The sequence below is a fragment of the Zootermopsis nevadensis genome, unplaced genomic scaffold (genome assembly GCF_977971745.1).
Source record: "Zootermopsis nevadensis isolate Lab colony 2312 unplaced genomic scaffold, Znev_1.0 Znev_ptg000018l, whole genome shotgun sequence".
In the NCBI taxonomy this organism is placed as follows: Eukaryota; Metazoa; Arthropoda; class Insecta; order Blattodea; family Termopsidae; genus Zootermopsis; species Zootermopsis nevadensis.
The window spans coordinates 6,357,116-6,369,526 of record NW_028259150.1 but is presented as its reverse complement, the minus strand read 5'-3'; the positions used below and the strand labels follow the sequence as shown (position 1 = coordinate 6,369,526).

General features: G+C 39.3%; 1 protein-coding gene across 1 annotated transcript in view; it reads right to left on the bottom strand.

Moving 5' to 3' along the window:
* The window catches only part of LOC110832969 (uncharacterized), a 65,726-nt gene that overhangs the window by 52,266 nt on the left and 1,049 nt on the right, over positions 1 to 12,411 (bottom strand). The gene's annotated exons all lie outside the window — the stretch shown is intronic.

Genomic DNA, 12,411 nt, shown 5'->3' with positions numbered 1-12,411 from the left:
AAAGGGTTGCATATGAGGATCCATAAGCTTATTCAGTTAATTTGGGATAAGGAAGAGATGCCACATCAATGGAAGGAATCCATAATTATTCCTATTTATAAGAAGGGGGACAAGACTGAGTGTGGTAATTACCGAGGAATATCGCTGCTATCAACCTCATACAAAATTCTATCCAACATTCTTTTGGCAAGATTAACCCCATATGCGAATGAAACTATTGGGGATCATCAGTGTGGGTTCAGACGAAACAGATCAACGATTGATCAGATCTTTTGCATTCGTCAGATACTAGAGAAAAAATGGGAGTTCGGTGGGACTGTACATCAGTTATTTATAGATTTCAAAAAAGCCTATGACTCTGTGAAGAGAGAAGTGCTATATAATATTCTTATTGAATTTGGTATACCAAAGAAGCTAGTGGGTCTAATAAAAATGTGCTTAAATGAAACCTGCAGCAAAATTCGAGTAGGTAAATATGTATCTGAGACATTCCTCATCAAGAACGGTCTAAAACAAGGAGATGCTTTGTCTCCCTTGCTCTTTAACTTTGCGCTAGAATACGCCATCAGGAAGGTCCAAGGTAGGCAGGAGGGTTTGCAATTGAACGGGACACATCAGCTATTGGCATATGCTGATGATGTTAATTTATTGGGGGACGATATAAATACAATAAAGAGGAACGCAGAAGTTTTACTAGAGGCTGGTAGACAAGTGGGGCTGGAAGTAAATTCAGAAAAAACTAAGTACATGTTAGTATCTCGTCATCAGAAGACAGGCGGGCAAAATTATCTTAGGGTAGCTAATAAATCCTTTGAAAGGGTTACAAAGTTCAAATATTTGGGAACAACAATAACAAATCAAAATGATACTTGTGAGGAAGTTAGGAGGAGACTAAATTCCGGAAATGCTTGCTACTTCTCAGTCCAAAATATTTTGTCTTCCCGTCTGATTTCTAAGAACCTGAAAATTAAAGTATACAAAACAATAATCTTGCCTGTTGTTTTGTATGGGTGCGAAACATGGTCTCTCACTCAGAGGGAGGAACACAGATTGCAGGTGTTTGAGAATCGGGTGTTGAGGAGGATATTTGGGCCTAAGAGGGAAGACGATGGGGCGTGGAGAAAACTGCACAATGACGAGCTTAAAAATCTGTACTGCTCCCCCAGTATTGTGAGGGTGATTAAGTCGAGAAGAGTGAGATGGGCGGGACATGTAGCGCGCATGGATGGGACAAGAGGTGTGCACCGGGTACTGGTTGGGAAACCTGAAGGGAAGAGACCGCTGGGGAGACCTAGACGTAGATGGGAGGATAATCTCAGGCGGGATCTATCCGAGATAGGAGTTGAAGGAAACTGGATTTTGTTGGCCCAGGACAGGGTCCGGTGGAGGGCTTTGGTTAATTCGGTGATGAACCTTCGGGTTCGGTAAGCCATCTAGTTAGTTAGTTAGTTAGTATAAGGAACGTCTCAATTTGCATTTATCAGATAACATTATTAATGCGATTAATTCGAGATATGTGCAATGGGCAGAGAAAGATAAAATTAAAATTAATCTCAGAAAAATTGTTAAGACGTGAACCGGCCCGAACTAGCTCAGAATTAAGGCTCAACGGCGAGTGTCGGACGAGACGATAATACAGTAATGAATCTCTTCGAAAGCAAAATATTCCTTGACCACCTAAGCAGCTGGAGTAAGACTCTGCATCGTGAAGTTAATTAGCTAACAACATTAAAGACAATATATTCTACTGTATCACTACCGAGAATGTTAATTTGAAAACTGCACAGCGGTTTTAATAAAGGGAGACAGAAACCAACAACGCGATGCATTCCACAGCAACAGAATTTGAATCTCTGCGAACTAATGAAAACAACAATTGAAAATTCAGTTACACTGACATAAAACGTAAATGGAAGTTGACAAAGGAGAAATGTTGTCTTCTTACATTATGAATTGCTACTGTTCAGTTGCATAACCAGTGCTCGTACCAAGTAAGGCCTGTGAGATAGCTAACAAAATAAATCTGTCTCGTCTTATACATCTGCAAGGCTGTGTTTGTTATGGGTGATAAGGCGAAAGGCATTCATGGTTCGAAATAAGTTTGTTATACGAGAACTTGATTACGTAAACCTGCGAGCATTACTTCGATAGGTTACTGCTGCTTCATACCCCAAAGTTGACTATGAAAACGTCATTATTTGTATTGAATTTCGCTTGAAGCCTTACTTATGTCGTATGACAGACAACATTAAGCGGAATTAAACCACCCGGGAGTGCACTTGGACGTTCCTCTGGGACCATATGCTTTCGTGTTTACGAACAGAAACAAAAATCCAAGTCATTTTAGACGGGAAAATGTAGTCAAAAGACATTCCATAGAGTAATTAAAATATACAAAGAAAATATTCTTTCTGATGAGTGTCTAAGGCTGCAGGCATATTTCGATCGTGAATTTTACGTATTACCTTGTAATGGTAGGAAGAGAGAAATAGGACAGAACAATAAACTGAGCACTGGTCATAAAAACATTAGTTTCTTATAAGTGAAAGTAACAAAATATAAAAGTGAAAACATTTCAAACTCATTGTCGTCAAATGTGTTAACTCCAAATACGTTATTAAATTCGTCCATTGCAATACACAACAGCCACACGTCAAGTTAATTACGGTAATCCCTATTAATTATCTACTACCCAACATGTTTCGGCTTATTACCAAACCATCTTCGATGGTATCTTTCAGTCTTTGAGTAAAATTTTGATTGCATAAACTTAAAAAGATGCTCTATGTAGGCAGACATCTCTAGCGTAAATTCGTTGAAGATAATTAAAATTAGGGGACTTGATGTTGTATCAAAATTATGCAACTCACAGTTCTGCATTTTATGTATGGCGCAATTATCTGTTAAAATAACAAAACAGAAATAGACAGTAAGAGGAACGCCGGCACTCAGTAGGTCAGGGTTACAAAGTCGTGACGTGAGCTCTGTTGTTTACAGATGCGAGTTGTTTCAGCTATTTCCAGATGGTTGTTGCAGAAGGAGGAAACACAAAAAGCAAGTCTGGTATCGGTCTGGTAAACTAGTAATATCTGGCGACTGATTCACTCTTCGTGGCCTAATCGCTGGAAGTGAAACGATGCCTGAATGAATGACTCGCTTCGTCGTCGTGCGACATCGAATTGGAGAATTGGGACTGACGAAAGAAGGGAACGGCGTACTTTTACAAGCGCCACCTACTTCAACATTCAACAGCTCTACCTTTTTTCCCCCACGTGGTGTATTTATGCATTTCATGAGATTCTCAGAATAAACAGCGATTATTTCGCTGAACTGAATTCGCCAATTGATCCTTGTAACGAATACGCGTTGCGTTTTATTTGTGGTAAGAGATGAATTTCTAAATGCTATTTCGAATAACTTCGTGTTTCAAAAAGTGAAGATACCATCCCAGAATTTTCGGGGAACTACAAAGAACGACCATGAAAATCTGAATCAAAATAACCAGTCTTCAGGCTCAGATTCCAACCTGAGTTCCCGAATGTTTTTACTTAACTTGAGTAAACTGAGTACAGCCCATTCCAGATTAGGTTTGATGTCTCTATACTTTGAAAACAAATTGTAATTTGTAATGACGTATCCTTATTAATTATTAATAATGTGTTATTGTATGTGTGTGGTAGAACATATTTAAAATGCATGTTCAGTGAACGCTAATAATTTATGTCGATTTTATAATGATTGAATAACATTTTCTCTTTAGCCTAATATGGTAATATATCCCCCAAATAAAAATAATATCCCACTCCTGACACGTGTTTCAATCGCTCGAAAACCCACAATGCACCAAGCTAATGACGTATGCTTTTAATACTCCTATTTGTTTAATGCTAACAGTGTTCATATTTGACTGTTTGACTCGTGTACCGCATGGATTTAGTGCAGTTCAGACCCCCTGTAGGTCAAGGCACTGTTTACTTCTAGTCGTAAATCAGCAGCATCACGTGTAGCAGGACAGATTCACGTTTTACTTTTCATGCGTGAATGTGCACGACTCTTTGTTTATTTCTGTATGACCGGTATTTTGAATTTCACTCTTCCCCAGAAAGGAGCACCAGTTGGGCAAACGGAACAAGACAGAATAGAAGCAAAGAATAAAATAAGAAAGATGAAGCCACGGGGAAGAGAAATAAGCAGAATACAGGAGAATGATAAGATAAAGACGAATAAAAAAACAAAGGAGCGGCAGAAGAGATGTAGAAGGAAGAAAGTCATATGTCGGCGATGATCATGATGGTAAAGGCGAACAACAACAAAAAGATTTTAATATCTATGTATTTTACAGAGCTCTATCAAACAATTGCAAAAATTGCAGTTATTTCCGATCGCTTACATCTGAAATGATTTTAGACTTGTCTTATATTCTTCAACGGAATTACTGATGTCCGTAAAACTCATGCATACGGAATCTAGTTAAATGCGTTCATCCCCTCTTGTGTTTACGGAAAAGCGAGAAGTTTCTTAGCAACACGTAAAATTCCTGGGAATTCTTTTTTTTCAGATACTAAAACATTTTTAGGATCGTGTTCACAAACCGTTTCGTAATAAAAACAGGACAGCACTGGATCACGTACAGTACGAAAATGACTGTACGAAACGGCAGGATTCGCTGAACCCGTTTTTATGATCCGAACTGCGTCATTCATATGCGTAATCGCTGAGCGGTTGCATGCTGCTAACCAAACACGACTGGGAGTAAGACCTACGCGCATTTTTCTAACGCGTTATTTGCGATTTCGTTGTAAACCTGTTCACGCGATATGCAACAATGCGGATTGTCTAATTATATTTCACTGCCATCAATACCAACTGCAGCTACAAGGTTGAGGTCTGCTGACTTGTTCCGATCTCCGGGTAAGTCGAATTGATATTTCGATCTCTTCGGTGGTCGCCCTCTCGCTCAAATTCCTTTTGAGCCCCAGGAATTCGATAACTTGGCATTACGGAGTCATAATTATTACTTCAAAGAAAGACAAAACTTGCGACCTGTATGCTTAGCCTGCAGGATAATATTAAAAGGATCTTAAATACATATGTTGTGAAATAGTGATTTGTATTAGACTGGCTTAGGATAGGGTCAATAGGCTCACTTTTGTGTTCCCTGTGATGGAATTTCCTGTGCATGTGAATAATTTGTTGCGGACAGTTATAGAATTAGCTATGTCATAATTTTTGGGAAAGTTCATTGCAAAAACAAAATTATTATTTCTGGAGTTTCGTGTCCGTCTCCCGCACTTGCCTTTGATAGGATTAAACACAAGCGTTTTAAATGTTAACATTATACGCTCAGTTCTCCTATAACGTGATAGTAGCGTTCTTTAAAACGTTTCCCGCCCCCTCTCGTTACGAAAAAAAAGTCGCGTTTTGAAAACATCTGAAGTACTTCCCCCTACGTCGTCCAGCTGCCACGTCCTCGACAGTTTTACGAAAACAGTGCTCCCAGCACTTTCATCGCGTTATGTCCAAATCACATTATGAAAATACGAGTTATAACGGAACTGTAAGTCGTGGGTGGCGAACCACTGGGCACCTGTGCCACGGTTTGCAATTATTTGTGATTTCGGCTGGTACCGGTGATTACAGATTGTGCCTGTGTCAGAACCTTGAGCTTCTAGAGATTTCCAAAGTACACCACACTTTAATCTACCACGTAACATACACTGTTTTGCCATTACTTTGTCTCTCCAACCCAGACACCGAAAAGGTTTGATCAGGCCGACCCAGAAAGAGACAGCTACAAGAAAATAATCATATCTCTTCCTTTCGTAATCCTTTTATGCGTATTTTACACGATATGATGAAATTATCGTATATAGGGTTTGTCATGTCTGTCTCATTCTAAATCCGTTCAATGGTTTAGCTGAACGGATTTGGATTAAATTTGGTATAAACCTCATTCAATTGGGAAAATTGTTCTTTACGGATTACGCCTTTCCATTCCTGCTACTAATTATTTTAATCCGTGAAATATGTAAGATCAGAGATGCAAGGCCGCGTCGTCGCTCAACAAAAAACACGGACGACTCGAGATCTGAAGAACTGAGTCACAACCCACCAGCGCGTATCTCACTCAGTATGAGCACGTCTTACAGACGACAGCATTGCTTCTTATTGTTCTGTTTTATGTAAATTTGGAAGAGGCAGCGGAAAGATTCGCTGTCCCTGATATGTGGGTAATTAACTAAATTTAAGCCAATCAAAACATTTACATTTAATTATAAAACGAGTAATTAATTTGTCAATGTCGTATGTACCTCTCCTCTGTATCATCTCATTATGTAGCTCAGGGCACAAATCAAATTATAACATTTTCCCTAAAGCTTTCGTGAGTTTGACGGCTTTAATAGGCCTAATACCTGCCACAAAGCCATTTTTTATAAAACACATTTGTGGGGTGAAGCACGTTATGTTAGGAACGAAAGAACAAGGGTTACTTGGCAAAGATCGAACTTTTGATAACTGAAATAGTACAAAACGGGAGGAAGAACATTATTTTGCCTCATGTCCGCAGAGATGGAGTTACTGCACATATTATCTTAATGTACTGGTTTCAAAGGCAGTTTTAAATGTAATAAATGGCTTCAATGTTATGAATAAAACAGAAAATGGCCCGTCTTGAATGACGGGAAAATCAAACATTGTACTCAAAAAACACATTTTTGTTGAAACGTTTACAACAATTTATCTTAGACTTGTGAGTGAACGTCATGTACTCCTGTAGGAAGTTACAGACGTTATGTTGAAATGCGGTACAAAAGCATTTCTAACCTGAAGATGGAGATGATATGCTACCACGAAACGTTGGTAACGACCTACTAGGTTACAAGACGCCATAGCCCATAAAAGATAATCCATATTTTCACCGCCGCCGACCAAATCAAACATCAAATTAAAAAATGGACCCTTTTGGGAATTGGGATTGGCATTCGAAGCCTAGTAGTCTCGTTGTAGAATATTAAACGATGATCAAGTTCAGAAAAAAAAAACACAATCAAATCTTCCTTTGTATTTTTGTACCGTGTCAGTCCATTAATGAAAATGTCAGAGTAGGAATATTTTAAACAGTCTTGCGTTAATGAACTACAAGCCAAATAAATATTACTCCTTCTGTCCAATGTCCTTAACACGGCCCGACCGCACTTCGCTTCCTTCCCAGAAAATCCTGTCATAAGATTGTGAACAAGCTATGCTCTTTATAAAGTGTCGTTAAATAAACAGCCTGCTGCATGCTAGCGTAGCGGCACTGCTCGGCACTTGTTTGGTGACAGAAGTACCATCTACCTGACCCAGGGCTTATGTGGTTTTCCTAATTTGATCTACTCAAATTCCCGGATAATCCGTCGAAACTGGCTACACCACCATTTATTATCATATTACCATCTTATTTGAAGCAATACAAACCTCTGATGTTGACAAAGTATTAAATAAACGAAGAATAAATTAAGTGATGAGATGCTGTTTAGTATATTCACATGTAGCCAACTGCAATTCTTTCGAAAATGTGTTGTAACCACAGTGGACTGAGTCCCCCCCAAAACAGACAGAATATCAAGTATTATTATCCCAAGATAAAAAGCAGATCCACGTAACGTATTACGTTTACTGTGCACACATAAGTGTTAAAGTGCAAACGATAGGTCAAAAAATAGGAGCATATGTATTTTACTTACAGTCAGTTATGAATAAATTGATAAGGTCACTGCAAACAGCGTTTCAGAGTTTGCATACCCAGATCTCGTTTAAGTAAGGAATTAACTGTCTCTATTATGAAGAAGTCCAATTACGCTTGCATATTTATTAGTTTTGTTGTAATTTCACCTATTAAAATCATTAATTTAATTACCCTAATAATATGTGGCGACGAGTTAATAATCTTCCCATCTCTTTGGAGATCAAGGCGAGCTTGAAAGGACAATAACGCAGGGGAGAATCCACTGTACTAGGAGTTACGTCTACAGTCGATGTCAAAAAGCAGGTTATGAGTGTGTACTAGACTGAACTAGCTCTCGTAAACACAGCAAGGGGCCTTCGAGTTTCATAAAACACGGGACATTTCCTACTCTTCAACTTGGAAATTTTATAATTTTTCCCATTTCCCATTAAATGTCTTGAAGCTCTATCGTTATCGAAAAACGCCTTATCAGTCTCCTGTTGCGTTTTCCCTACAAAGTATGAAACTCACATTATGATGGGGTTATTGTTCCTTTTATTGTGAGTGAAATTCCTATTGTAATTATTGGTATTGTTATTCCTATTCCTAATCTTGTTTATATTGTTATGCTGTTAATGTAGTGCACTAATAATAAAGAATCGAACAATTATCGATATTCCATAGCTTGCCTTCAACGGGTTGGGCACACCTCTGCATCTACTATCTCAGGTCAGATCATCCAGGCCTTAGAAGGACCGGTCTAACCGCAGGTTAGGTCACTTCCGCGAATTGCACTGCTCGCGAACAGCCCCAAATAACCTCCTACTCCCAGCCTGGATATTTTATTTGACCCCTTGGGCTTTACCACCCAGAACTTTCCTCAAAAAGCTTGCTTCGTTGGGGCTGGCCCCAACGATTGTTGCTCCATGGGTTTTGCCCCACGGACCATCCCTTCCATCCTTGGCCCATCATGCCTAGACATCACTGTGCACCCACCATCCTGGTAGCAACATAAGCGCAACAACGGCATATGGTTATTGTTGGATCACACTGTTGCGCGTAAAGAGCCTTGGACACATTCGTGCAACAATGGCCTATATGGCGTGCGTGAAGAATACCTATGGTATGTCAGATAGCCAGTTCCTATCACAAGATTTGCCTGGATTCCCGAAAAACCTTATCAGTTACGACAGACAGCATTATGACCAATGCTTGAACCTCAGAAACTTCGACCACATTTATTAAAACGTTGAAACATTGCTGATTAATGAAATTTCCCATCTGATTTGTTTACCGTTGGAGGGCTATCTTTTTAAGTCCGTGGACTATATGGCGAGATAAGTACGTATTGTCGATACATCGATAATGACTGCATGACAAAGAAGATAATGGAATCAATTAACAAACGTAGTAAAACTGGAAAAACCTAACAAAATTATCTTCATTACTTGGTCAGTAACAATCTAAATACACACAAAAAATTCCCAGAACTGATGACACTGTTAAGCGAGGCTGAGTGGTTACAACTCATGTGAAGAGCCCATTTTATTCTTATCTAAAAGTTCATGGAATAAATTAGTAATAAATCCCGACATTTGTATGCTCCCGAGCCAGATCACTCCACTTCAAACCCTTAAATTCCAGACTATTAGCATCCACATTTTTATCATTTACTACCTGGAACGTTGGCAACTAGAAAAATAAAATAAAAAAGAGTGTGCCTATTAGCTTAGCCATGTCGGTCCGCAGAAACAACCCGAGAACCGTTGAAGAGATTGTCAACAAATATGATACTCGGCAGTTTTTCGACATACTCCAGTCTTCACTACAATCTAACAAAAATGTGGTATCTTTACGTGGAAGACCTGCATTCATTTTGGCGCGGAAGATATTCTGAAGGGAATCACCAGCTAGCCAAGTAACCACGTGTGGGAATCCCCAGCCAACCACGCACCCATGTGGGGAATTACCGCGAAGTCATCATCAGCGCCCGTCAGATACCAGACACTCGCCCAAGCAAAGTTCAAATTCAGGACGACTCACCAGAATTGTTACTCAACGCGCAAATTTCCTAGCTTGTTTGATTTATTAAAATTTGACATGGCCGCCTTCAAGATGCCATAACAACACAGGCACTATGTAGCCTAGAAATAAATGTGACCAGTATAAATGACGGGAACAAATATTATTTTTAAAAGTGCGTAGCTTCGATTCCACGTTCTACACAACAAGCAAGAAATGAATGGTATGAAACTCCTATCGAAACTGGAATTTCTTCAGCAGTCCCCGCGGGACAGGAGCCTTTTCACACAGCGTTTCATCATCTTCAGGTGCGAAGCACGCTTTGCATAAACTGTAATAAAATTGGACAGTACGTAAGCTGCGCTGAGTTCATAAAATAAGGTTTTTTCCTTAAACGTGACATTTTAAACAAACGACAACTACGTATATTCTCCTGTTACATCTATCATAACCTGTCTATTTTAACAGGCATACTAGTTTTTCAAGAACATTATTCTCTGAGACTTCAGGTTCTCACACGAGGCAAATATGAAGATGGCTATCTTCTGATTTGTAACGCTGTGTGATCTTGTAGAAGGTTACCGACATTCCTGAGGTACTTGGTGTCTTATTCTCAGAGCGACGAATAACCATAGGTGCTCATGGCCCTGATAATGAAGACAGCAAGTACTTCTGAAACGTCTGTAAACTCTTACGGGACTACAGGACGCAACAACTCAGAAGACAGCCATCTTTATATTTTGTGCAGGCCTAAATTAAAATCACTCTATAGAAAGTTATATTTCTGGACCAAAGTAAGAAGAAGTAACATGTGGCTAGATAAGTTGCGTGATGAGGAGCTCAGTAATTTGTCCTGTAACTATACCACTGGGACATACAAGTATTCGGGGTTCGATCACGACCATTGCTACACAAATAAAGTAAAGCTCAACGACATATGGAAAAGCTCCTACTCGTTGTTAACCTCGGCACTAGATGGGGGTGAGTGGTCAGCGTAACGCCCCGGCAACGCATTGCCCACAAGAAAGGATCCCGGTACCCATTGGATAGAAGGTTGGATGGGCTCCAGAGCCGGCCTGGACGCAGAGGATAGAGGAAAAATCCTCTGCCCCCGTCAGGAATCGAACCGATCATTGCTATTAATGTCAAACATACAAGAAAAATAATACATGTGCCCCTCAGCGTAATGACAAGTCACCACTCATGAGTGTGCATCTATGCATCTCAGACAGGGGCAATGCTCGATATAACAACGGGTTAATGCGAGATGATGCAACATCTGCATCAGTGCGCCTATCGATCGCATGACGTACAACACGTTTCGCTAACAAAATAATCGCTCGAAGCTACGTCACCGGAAATATCTGTCTCAACTATCCAACTTCATCAGCATCCTGCCCAGCGCATCTGTGTCTGCACAGCAGAGCTCTCGTTCAGGTCCAGCGTGTGCCTCAGGTCACGTCGTATCAATACACATCGCGTTTCATTTAATATCTGCATTATTAATATACAATAAAATTGTTTACGTACTATTAAATAGCAGTATGAATGCTTATCCATTTTGTTTCTATCATAATCCATTATTAAGCGTTCTTTAAAAAATGTGTGCTAGACAAACGCTTATGGATTTTTAAAGAAAGTTGTATCTCAAGTCCTTCCATGCACAGTGTATCAGAAAGCACTAAACGGCTTTCAGTAAGGATAGCTGTCTTCTGACACGCTGCGCCGTGTAACCCGATAGAAGATGGCCGACGTTTCAGATTTTCTTACTGCCTCCACCACCCTGAAGATAAAGGCAGTAACAACCTCTGAAACATCAGCCAATTTCTACCAGACTACATGGCACATCTTGGAAGACAGCCATTTTCATACTCATCGCCCTGAGAACCTCAAATAAATTTCTGTACTGGCAGGCAGCTATGTGGTCCAATTTACTATAGAGAATATTTCAAATTAATGACGTAATATATGTAAAACAATCCTTAATGGATTGTCGTAGTATTATTATTTATGAGTAGCCTATAGTGAATGTATGATCTGGGTTGAAGATCATATTAAATCTGGCAATAAGAGGACCTATCCAAACACATTCCGAGGAGTTATTATGCAGCAACACGAAAAATTGAAATGTCCCGGCATTATAAATACAAATATTATTTTACCATAAATGTATTCAACAGACTACAGAACATAATATATTATAATTTTGAAACGAAACTAAATAAACAATAAAAACTAATAAATATGTTGCAAGTAATTAAAATGTTTGCAGATAATTTTATTTTGTAATGGGATACGCTAAACAAAATCAGTATTTTCTTCGACTTAATGTAGACTTTCTCATGAGCGAAGGCTATTTGATGTCCTGACGAAACATCTGTTGCTGAATTCAGAGCTAAATACCGCACTTCAAATCCATTAATTGCAAAATTATGTAAACTTAGATTTATAAGAAACATTTATTATGAGTTATTCTCACTAATAGCACAAAGTAAACGCATACTGGTGTGCCAGAATTTACCGGACCTCTGTTATTCACTGTTTGCTGTAAAATTTCTGAATGCATTTCAAAATGATTTAGTATGGCATACATAAAGGCCGTTCCCCCTGACTCATAACCGTTCTCATCCTTCTCACCTTCTAATTACAATCCTTAAAATGAGCTAACCTACTTCTCCCAC